The sequence below is a fragment of the Lynx canadensis genome, chromosome A1 (assembly GCF_007474595.2).
Source record: "Lynx canadensis isolate LIC74 chromosome A1, mLynCan4.pri.v2, whole genome shotgun sequence".
Taxonomy (NCBI): domain Eukaryota; kingdom Metazoa; phylum Chordata; class Mammalia; order Carnivora; family Felidae; genus Lynx; species Lynx canadensis.
This window is the reverse complement of record NC_044303.2, coordinates 207,227,599-207,237,149: the sequence shown is the minus strand read 5'-3', so window position 1 is coordinate 207,237,149 and position 9,551 is coordinate 207,227,599. Positions and strand designations below refer to the sequence as shown.

The 9,551-nt window shown below is 40.1% G+C and overlaps 1 pseudogene; it reads right to left on the bottom strand.

The window, feature by feature from the left end:
• Positions 1–332: 332 nt before the first annotated feature.
• LOC115522926 overlaps positions 333–9,551 on the bottom strand; it is a 41,289-nt pseudogene continuing 32,070 nt past the window's right edge.

Here is a 9,551-nt window from a genome sequence, read left to right as displayed (position 1 = left end):
GATCCAGTGATAATAAATGTTGTGTCTAAAATGACCTCACTAAAACAATTCCAAAGCACGATTAGCAGAGATCACACAGAAGTGTAATGTGGCACTTTCAATGCTATCTTCTGGAAGAACAGTTATGTCTCCAAAGCATAAGAGTTCCAACAGGGGCCATTTAAGTAGGCAGATCATCAATGACTAATGGACTCAATGAGAAGTTGACGGGTCAAGATATTCAGTGATTAAGTGGCCTACATACATGTGACAGCTTTTCATAAGATGTTTTCAAATTTCTTACAGATTTTTCCAAATATCAAACATAAGACAGAGCCTACTTTAAAAGTCTCCTAGGTATTTCCAATGGTGTCTGAGATATCTGTAGGAAGCTCTGACTTAGTTGTATAGAGTTTGATATAGGTGTCCACCATTAAATCCAGGTCATGTTTTATATCAAAATTTATGTTAAGCAAAGCCAAGATACTTGATATTTGATCTGTCAAAATGTTCCTCAGGTACGCTTTGAGATGCTTTTGCCCATTTTCATAGCATTCATTCTCAACCTTCATCACAGGAAGAATATATAGGACTTTCGGCAATGCATAAACATTAGGAAAAAACTCAATGTCTTGCAGATGCAGGGCTCCATAAATGGTGGATGGAAGCTCCATATCTTTCCCTCTGTGTTTCCACCTGATTCTCCAACAAAGCAGCTCAGCTGAGAGTGTGTCGGGGTTGGGTAAGTCACTCCTGTATATGTCAGCATGGTGCCCCTCCGATGTATTAAATTTGAGCTGTCCCATGACAGAGGGTACCAGAGATAAGCATTTAAGAGCTCTGAAGTGCTGTTCTGAGAATGTACCTTTCAGTTCCTGAATAATGCGTTCCACTGTTGGGACATGTAGAGTTTCTTATAGTAAAGTAGAGTTACTTTATAGTAACTCTCTCAGAGGTTAGCTGCGATTCCACATTACCTTGCTGGGCTCTGCGGAACTTCCCAGGGAGTTTCAGCTGAATATCAAGTTTAGTTGCCACATTTGTGGCTTCGGCAGACCAAAATTCATGATCAACTTCAATGTTTTCCATCACTTCATTTAGTGAATACAGCACTGCAACAAGCTACCGGTGGCAAAGAAGACATTGGAGGTTTGCCCTCGAGATTTTTCCCAAAGGCTCTTGTAAAAGACAGAACATTTTTAAGAACAACAATGGTAACAATGAAATCAAAATCTGTTACTGTGCTACAGAGTACAAATGCTCAACCAGCTAAACAGTTATTCCACCTAATGTTTGTATCACTATACCGTCTAAACTATACCATAAAACAAGTGCTTGTAGGAGGTCTTTTAAAATTTCAAAACCATTATGCCTGCCTGTCCACTAAGAATGGCAAATTTCCCTCATTTCTTTACCTTTTTCCTCACTGCTCTGAAAGAGGACAGAAATGAGACTGTCAAGCTCTAAAAGCAGTTGTAGAGTTCGATGGAAGGAAGAACGGACTTCCTCAATTGTTCCTAATATAACAGATACTCCCACAACAGGCACGGATTTTGCCAACCATGTATTTAAGGGACAGGCTGAGCAAAGTGTGTAGACAGCTTGGGGATATTTCTCTCAAGTCCAGAAGCAACAACTTTCATTTTGGAAGAAAATCCATTGGACACACCGTTAAGCCTGGCCATGACAACATTCCACGTTCAGTCCCCACTTCTCAATTACCGCGGTGTGAAATTTCACAGCCAAACTTTCTGGATCAGCTTCGTGAGGCACGAAGGCCACAGAGTCCTCTCTCAGGTTATGAGACTCCTCAACCAAGCTCACCAACACAGGCAAGTGTTCTTCCTCTGCTATGTCCACTACATCATCAGTGATGATGGAAAGAAGTGGGAGTCTCTCACTTCCCTGAGGGTTTCCTCCCGAACGCAGCTCTCACAGACCTCTAGCATCTGCCTCTGCTGTGTTTTCGAGCGGAACAATGCGTTAACTGCTGTTGTCTCAAAGAGCTTTCTTGAACCTCTTCTCCGGAATTTACACCGCATGCCAGCAGTGCTTGAAAGTTACCAGGAGTAAAGAGACCCTCTGGGGGCTCATCAGTTTCATGTCTGTCCAGAGGTATGTCTTGTTTTCCTACAACAGTCAAAATTTCACATACTGTTTGAAGTACTCTTTGTTTTCTTTCTCTTCAAGGGTTAAAGGTAAAATGTCTTCATCCTGGTCTTTACCCCCTTCTTCTGCACTGGGGTTCTGAGCATTGCTGTTGTTTATTTTTTTATGTTTTTGTTCCTGTTCAGAAGTTTCATCCATTTTTTTTTTTCTGTTTCAGAATCTCAGGACCCAATTGAGTCTTCACTCAATTCTTTCATTCATTTTCTCTGTCTACTATGATAGACACAAATGACTATCAAATGATTGGTCAAATGACTGGTAAGATCAAATATTGTTGATATCGCATTATCTCAAAGAACTGTCCTGTAAGGCCTCTCCCAATGACTTCACAAGTATCTGCTTCAATTAATTTTGACAAATAAGATAACCCAATCATTCTTGAGTTTGCCGATGCCTCTGCAAAATGCACAGTTCTACAGATCATAGAGGTCTCAAAGTGTTTGGCACGTAATCAATAATGTCTATTTAGTGGATCGGGTGTTTTATCTTCTAAGTCTGCTCTCCTGCAATTCTCCACCCACTTCTGGCATCTGGAAGCATCCGGCGGGAACCTGGAGAAAGCCAGGTCTCACTGAGCGCTCTCCCTCGTGCAGTGGGGACAGTGCAGAAGTTTGGCCTCAGGGGAGAGGCCAGGCTGGCTGGCTCAGCAAGGGGGCAGGGGACGGGGGCGGGGGGGGGGGGGGGGCGAGAACTAAACTGTACTTTTAATTATAGTGTAAGAACTTCTGTAGCGTGGAATTAAGTTATGAAAAGCAAAATGTAATATACAATTCCCTTTTAGGATATTCTATCACTTAGGAGTAGTTTTAGCTGCAAGTAACAGAAAACCTGACTGCAAGTAACAGAAAACCTGGCTTAAGCCACAGGGACATTACTTAACAAAAAGACCAGAGAAAAGCCATCCCAACATTGAATCAGTGGCTCAATGATGTCATCAGGATGCAGGCTCCTTCAAATTTTCTGCTCCACCATCCTCAGTATGTATTTAATATTTTTCCTCAAGGTCTAAGATAAGTATCACAGCACCCTGTTTTCAACGACAATAGGATTTTCCTAGTGTATCACCTAAAGATTATTTTCCAGAACAGGTTCATATGCTCATCCAAACAAGTCACTGGCAAGGAGCAACAAGACTGTCATAAGTGCTTTTACACCAAACGTGATTTATACCCGGAGCCGGGTACACTGGCATGGAAGTAAGCCAGCAATAGAGTCCGTCCCATGTGTGACACCTCTGAAGCCAAGCACGTAATGGAGATCCTACCAGGTAAGTAAATGGTGATATTCTGAGTCTTGCACACTAGAGTCAAAGCTGAAGAGAAAATATGCTTATTGGCTTTGGCACTGGATCATCCCCACTGAATTACCTCTAAGTCCACAGGTCCTCTCCTGAACGGACAGACACCGTCTCTAATGTCAATAGTAAGAAACAAGTGCCACTGTCTACTATCCCCAGCTGGGATCCGGCAAGGACGAGAGGGGAAACAAAGAGACAAGGAGTGGGAGCATCTTCATGTCTGCAGATGGAAACTAAAAAAAACTATGAAGCCTTAGGTCTAAAAGTTTTGCCAAGAAACCCAGATAACATTTTCTTCTACTAACCTGCTGGGAAAACTATAGGAGCTTTGAAGGAAGGGTCAGAACACTGCTTCAACTCCAAGATCAAGGAGCTTAGGAACAACGACTACCCTCATCACCGTAAATCATCTTTGTGACATTACGTCTCTTTTAAAATAGGAACTAAGGGGTCAAATTTGTGGGTTAAACAACGACCCCTACTAATTATACATGTACTGCAAAATAATTCAAAAACTGCTTTAGGGACACCTGCATGGCTCACTCTGTTGAGCATCCAACTCTTGGTTTTGGCTCAGGTCATGATCTCACGGTTCGTGAGTTTGAGCCCCGCATCAAGCTCCGGGCTGACAGCTTGGAGCCTGCTTGGGATTCTCTCTTTCCCTCTCTCTCTGATCCTCTCTTGTGTGCTCTTTCTTTCTCTCTCTCAAAAATAAATAAATAAACTTTAAAAAACTACTTTGGAGCATAAGCCTGGCAATTTAGCTTATTAAGAAAGAACTTTCCAGATTTGCAATCAGAATGTACTAAAGAGGGAAAAAAACAAAATATGAAATTAAAGCCATAATCAGCTTAAGTGGAAACAATAGTATCTGTTCATGATTGCCATTCCCATCATCAGCTGAATTAGCAAAAGTCCTGGACTGCATGACTCCAAGCTTCAAATGACTTAGGACTGATCCAAGCTTCAAATGACTTAGGACTGATACTCAGCAGTGCCTTGTAGTGGAAGGAGACAGGTCATTCACTGAGGTGGCCAGCAGTGAGCCTTTAGGAAAGCTACTTAAACTTTATGGGTCTTGGTTTCCTTATCTATAAAATTATAAAAAATAAAGTCTGTGCTACAGGGATGGAATGGAAACAAGCCAAATTAAACAAAGGATGCTCATTTATTATCATACTGATATATCAAGTTACGTTCTTTTTAGAAACATCTTAAATATATGGGTCACTAAATAAAACAAATACATGGGAGGGGTGTCTGGGTGGCTCAGTGGTTAAGTGTCTGACTTCAGCTCAGGTCATGATCTCACGGCTCGTGGGTTTGAGCCCGTGTCAGTCTCTGTGCTGACAGCTCAGAGCCTGGAGGCTGCTTCAAATTCTGTGTGTGTGTGTCTCTCTCTGCCCCTCCCCCATTCAAAATTAAATAAAACATTAAAAATTTTGAAAAAAAAAAAAAACAAATATATGGGGAATGAAAAGCCCAGAGAAGGATCTTTGTTTGACACACTGTTGTGCCAATTTATTTTTTCCAATGTAGTGGTTTTAATCCAGACTATCACAGTATTCCATAGGAGCTATTAGCTACAAATTATAGATATTTCATATATTTCAAGAAATTGAAAAGTGAAAATGACATGAAATCCCAATGCAAGTCTAAAGCCAAATGTGGTTAGAAAATTTTTGACATTAAGCCTGGTTTTCAAAATAAATCTCTGAAATTTAAAAAAAAATGCTTAGGAATTTATACATTAAACCATTTGGCATTTCATTTTCTTGTCCTTTTAATATAATATCAACCAGGATATAACCGATACATGGTAGGAAAAATGAACAAATATCTCTTCCCATCTTCTATGTCACTGTTACTTTCTAGCTTTGTCTTTATCTCAATTTTTGTCTCTGTTAACATGCAACCACACACACACACACACACACACACACACACACACACACACACACACACACATCTGGGCGAAGGAGCCAGGCACTGATTTAGAGAGGGAAGGCCAGGGGAGTGCCTGGCTGGCTCAGTCGGTAGAATGTGTGACTTTTGATCTAGGGGTTGTAGGTTTGAGCCCCACACTGGGTGTAGAGATTACTTAAAAAAAAACAGAGAGAGAGAGAACGAAGGCTGGGATCCAGATCAACACTAACAGAGGTGAGCTCCAAAGCAATCCATCGACAATTACCTCTCTACCATTAAAGCCTCGTCACGTGTACATGTATGTGTGTGTCAGCAATATGCTCTCATTTTCCTACTTTCCTCCTTAAGTGTTACCCCAAGTGTTCATTTTAGTCTGCAAGAGACAGGCAGGTAGGGAGGGAAGATAATTCCCAATATAATTACGCACTTCTAGTGCCACCATAGCTGAACACTGGCTGGTTCATGGCTCTGGTTGGTAATTTACATATCACTTTCCTCCTCCTCTCAAAGCTGATACGTGTTTTCTAAGCAACTATTTCACTTCTTATTATCTGCAACTGATCCTTAACAGATACTTTCAGAATCAAACTTTTATTTTCCTCTATTTTTAATGATAAACCACCTATGGTTCTACTTTTTTGACTTTTTTTTTTCAACTTTCTGCTTTTTTCCTGATAAAAGGCATGAGTTCCTTAATAAAATTCATTTTCTCATTCCAAAAATGTTTTAAATGTTTATTTATTTTTGAGAAGGAGAGCGAGCACGATTGGGGGAGGGGCAGAGAGACAAGAAAACACTGAATCTGAAGCAGACTCCAGGCTCTGAGCCGTCAGCACAGAGCCCAACGCGGGACTTGAACTCACAAAGTATGAGATCATGACCTGAGCCGAAGTCAGACACTTAACCAACTGAGCCACCCAGACGCCCCTCTCATTCTCATTCTTAAACATTATGTGTACATTCACATTCTTAAATATTATGTGGGGCTACCTCTTCCCTGTTGACTCCAAATTAGATTTTTTTATGAGGCATGTCCCCATTAGATATGCACCCTTGAGAATAGATGGGTGCCCAAGTCTGCAATGCATACAAGAAAAATAATTCAAGAGGAAGTTTTTATGTACTTTTTCTTAGGATCCTAGGACTTTATATTAAGAAGGCAATAGGTTCAACTACTTTGTAGAACACTTACACTTTCCTTTCCTCCTGTCACACACACCCAAATCTATAACACATTAGAGTAAATGGGGAAGATCAAAAGACATGTTTAGAGTATTTAAGATAATGTAAATCATCCACAAAAGACAACTGATCCTGAATTATAGATGGTTCTATTGTTCTAAATAGTCATACCCTCCAAGTGATGTTTTTCTAATGAGATGAAATGTAAAGAGGAGAAAATGCATTTCTTCCCCCCACCCTCCCTCCCTCCCTCTCTCTCTCTCTTCTTCATTTAGAAAAAGAAGGAAGCCACGTAGTACTCCATTGTGTATATAAACCACAATTTTTTTATCCATTCATCAGTTGATGGACATTTAGGCTCTTTCCATAATTTGGCTATTGTTGAGAGTGCTGCTATAAACATTGGGGTACAAGTGCCCCTATGCATCAGCACTCCTGTATCCCTTGGGTAAATTCCTAGCAGTGCTATTGCTGGGTCATAGGGTAGGTGGATCCTGAGAAACTTAACAGAAACCCATGGGGGAGGGGAAGGAAAAAAAAAAGGGGGGTTAGAGTGGAAGAGAGCCAAAGCATAAGAGACTCTTAAAAACTGAGAACAGACTGAGGGTTGATGGGGGGGGTGGGAGGGAGGGAAAAGTGGGTGATGGGTATTGAGGAGGGCACCTTTTGGGATGAGCACTGGGTGTTGTATGGAAACCAATTTGACAATAAACTTCATATATTGAAAAAAAAAAAGAAAAAGAAAAAGAAGGAAGCAAAGTTTGTCAGCAGACTGAATTTCTTCAGGAGATTCTTTTTAAAGGTAATGAGACTGTTTCAGATGCTCCCGAAAGGACAAAATGGGAGAACCTTTGGCTCACACCCACATTCCCCAGCCACTGCCTTTGATTCTATGAGAAGAGACTTTTCAACCCCACAACCTGCATCAAGCACCTATTCTGTGCCAGACCCTGAGCTAGGGCTTGGGAAGAATAATACACAGTCATGTGTCTAATAATTTCCCAGTTTGGAAGGAGAAACAAACACATGGAATAATAATTAAAATACCACGTGCTGAGAAGCATACTAGATAGAGGTACAGGCAAAGTATTCAGGGCTCATAGAAAGTTCTTTCAGCTGAAGTCAGGGAAGGCTTCCCAGAGGCAGTGGCACATTACAGAGAATAAAGAATGAAATCTGTACCAACAAGTCCTAGTTCTCCCTCCTAGTTTCCCCAGAATAATTCTGCAGAAAGCAGCCCAACAGCATATTTCTTTAGGATGAATCATGTTGCTGGACAACTACCACCCCTAACAGCATTTCTAAGAAAAGCAATTAACTAGCAATTTTCCTTTATTATTTCGCTCACCCACATAATTAAATATTCTTAACGTACTCATTTCATAGTGCTTTATGCAGAATGATAACACTATCTACTGTATACTAATGACAATATAATTAGGCACCAGTTTCACATGCTTTGATGTATTCTTTCAAAAAATTATCCTAAAATACAAGTTTAATGTGAGGTTAAGAGTGCACTAAGTCTCTTCTAAGACACCACTGCTTGTCTTTATTTCACACAGGGAAATATCTTGAAGTCTTGCTTAGATTACTCTGGTTTTCAAGGAAAACTTAAAGGTCTATATGAATATATTTAAAATGTCACTGGTTCCTCAAAATCACTCCCAAGATTTCTGTCAGTTTTCTCATTTTGCTTTCAAATATGATTACTGTCATTGTGATGTATTTATTATACCATATAAACATGCACACATATATAAACATATACACATGCCTACCTATGTATAAAACTTTGCATGTGTTATATTTTATATATACAAACATATACATATGTGGTTATATATATGACACACATATATGTAATAAAAAGCCCTTTAACCTTGCCTCAAATCTCATCTCTATGTCTTACAAATATCAAAAGTTATTTTTTCTCAATCCCTTTCATGAAGTCTTTGTGGGTCAAGCTAAAAATGTTAACTCTAGATATGGTTTCCTTAGAGTTACGTACTATGAGGCACATCCTGACTCTTCCATTGTACCCCATATATATGATTTTAAATTCACTTTTCTCAAGTAAGGAGGAGTATATTTATTTCCTTTACCTTCACCATCATTTATGCAGTTTCAGGCTGTGTGGGAACCGAGTTCGGAGTTGCAGAGCAAGACTTTCAATAAAACAAACTGGCCCCCATTGATAATTATGCACATAGCTTGGCCCTTTCTATCCTAACCTCTCCTAGGAGAGTTTCCTTTGAAGGTTATAACGTCCTGCTTTTTGAGGTGGACCAAAACCAATTCTTGGTATGCTCAATGTTTCAAGAGATGACTTAACATTTCCAGCAATAATATTTCAGTTATATTTAACATTCTTGTTTTCAATGCATTTTTGCCTCCTACTTATGCCCACAAAAGTTTACGTGATCAGGTAAAGGAATTTAAGATACAAACCCCTTAAAAGTCAGGAGATAAACTTTAATAGCTATATTTAAAAGCTGTGTTACAATAACTTCCAAACCAGGGCACCTGGTGGCTCAGTCAGTTAAGCATTTGACTTCGGCTCAAGTCATGATCTAGAGGTTCGTGAGTTCGAGCCGCATGTCGGGCTCTGTGTTGAAAGCTGAGTTTCGAGCCTACTTCAGATTCTGTGTCTCCCTCCCTCTCTGCCCTTCTCCCACTCGTGCTCTGTCTCTCTCTCTCAAAAATAACTTTAAAAAAAACATTTAAAAAAAGTTCAAAAAAACCCAAAACTTCCAAACCATGACATGGTTGACATGGTTAACTTTGGAGGAAAGCAAAACCAAGGGTTTGCCTCAGGTGAGTCAATCTTTGGTAGGACTCAGACCAAAGTCTCTCTGATTCCTCACTCATCAAAACACACTGCCTCTGTCCTTTTCCAATGTATACCTTGTACACAAAATTACAACTTCTGTGCTGTGTCAAAGCTTATGTGCTACTTTCTTCTACTTTGCAGACACTACAAGATCGTTTGCTCCAC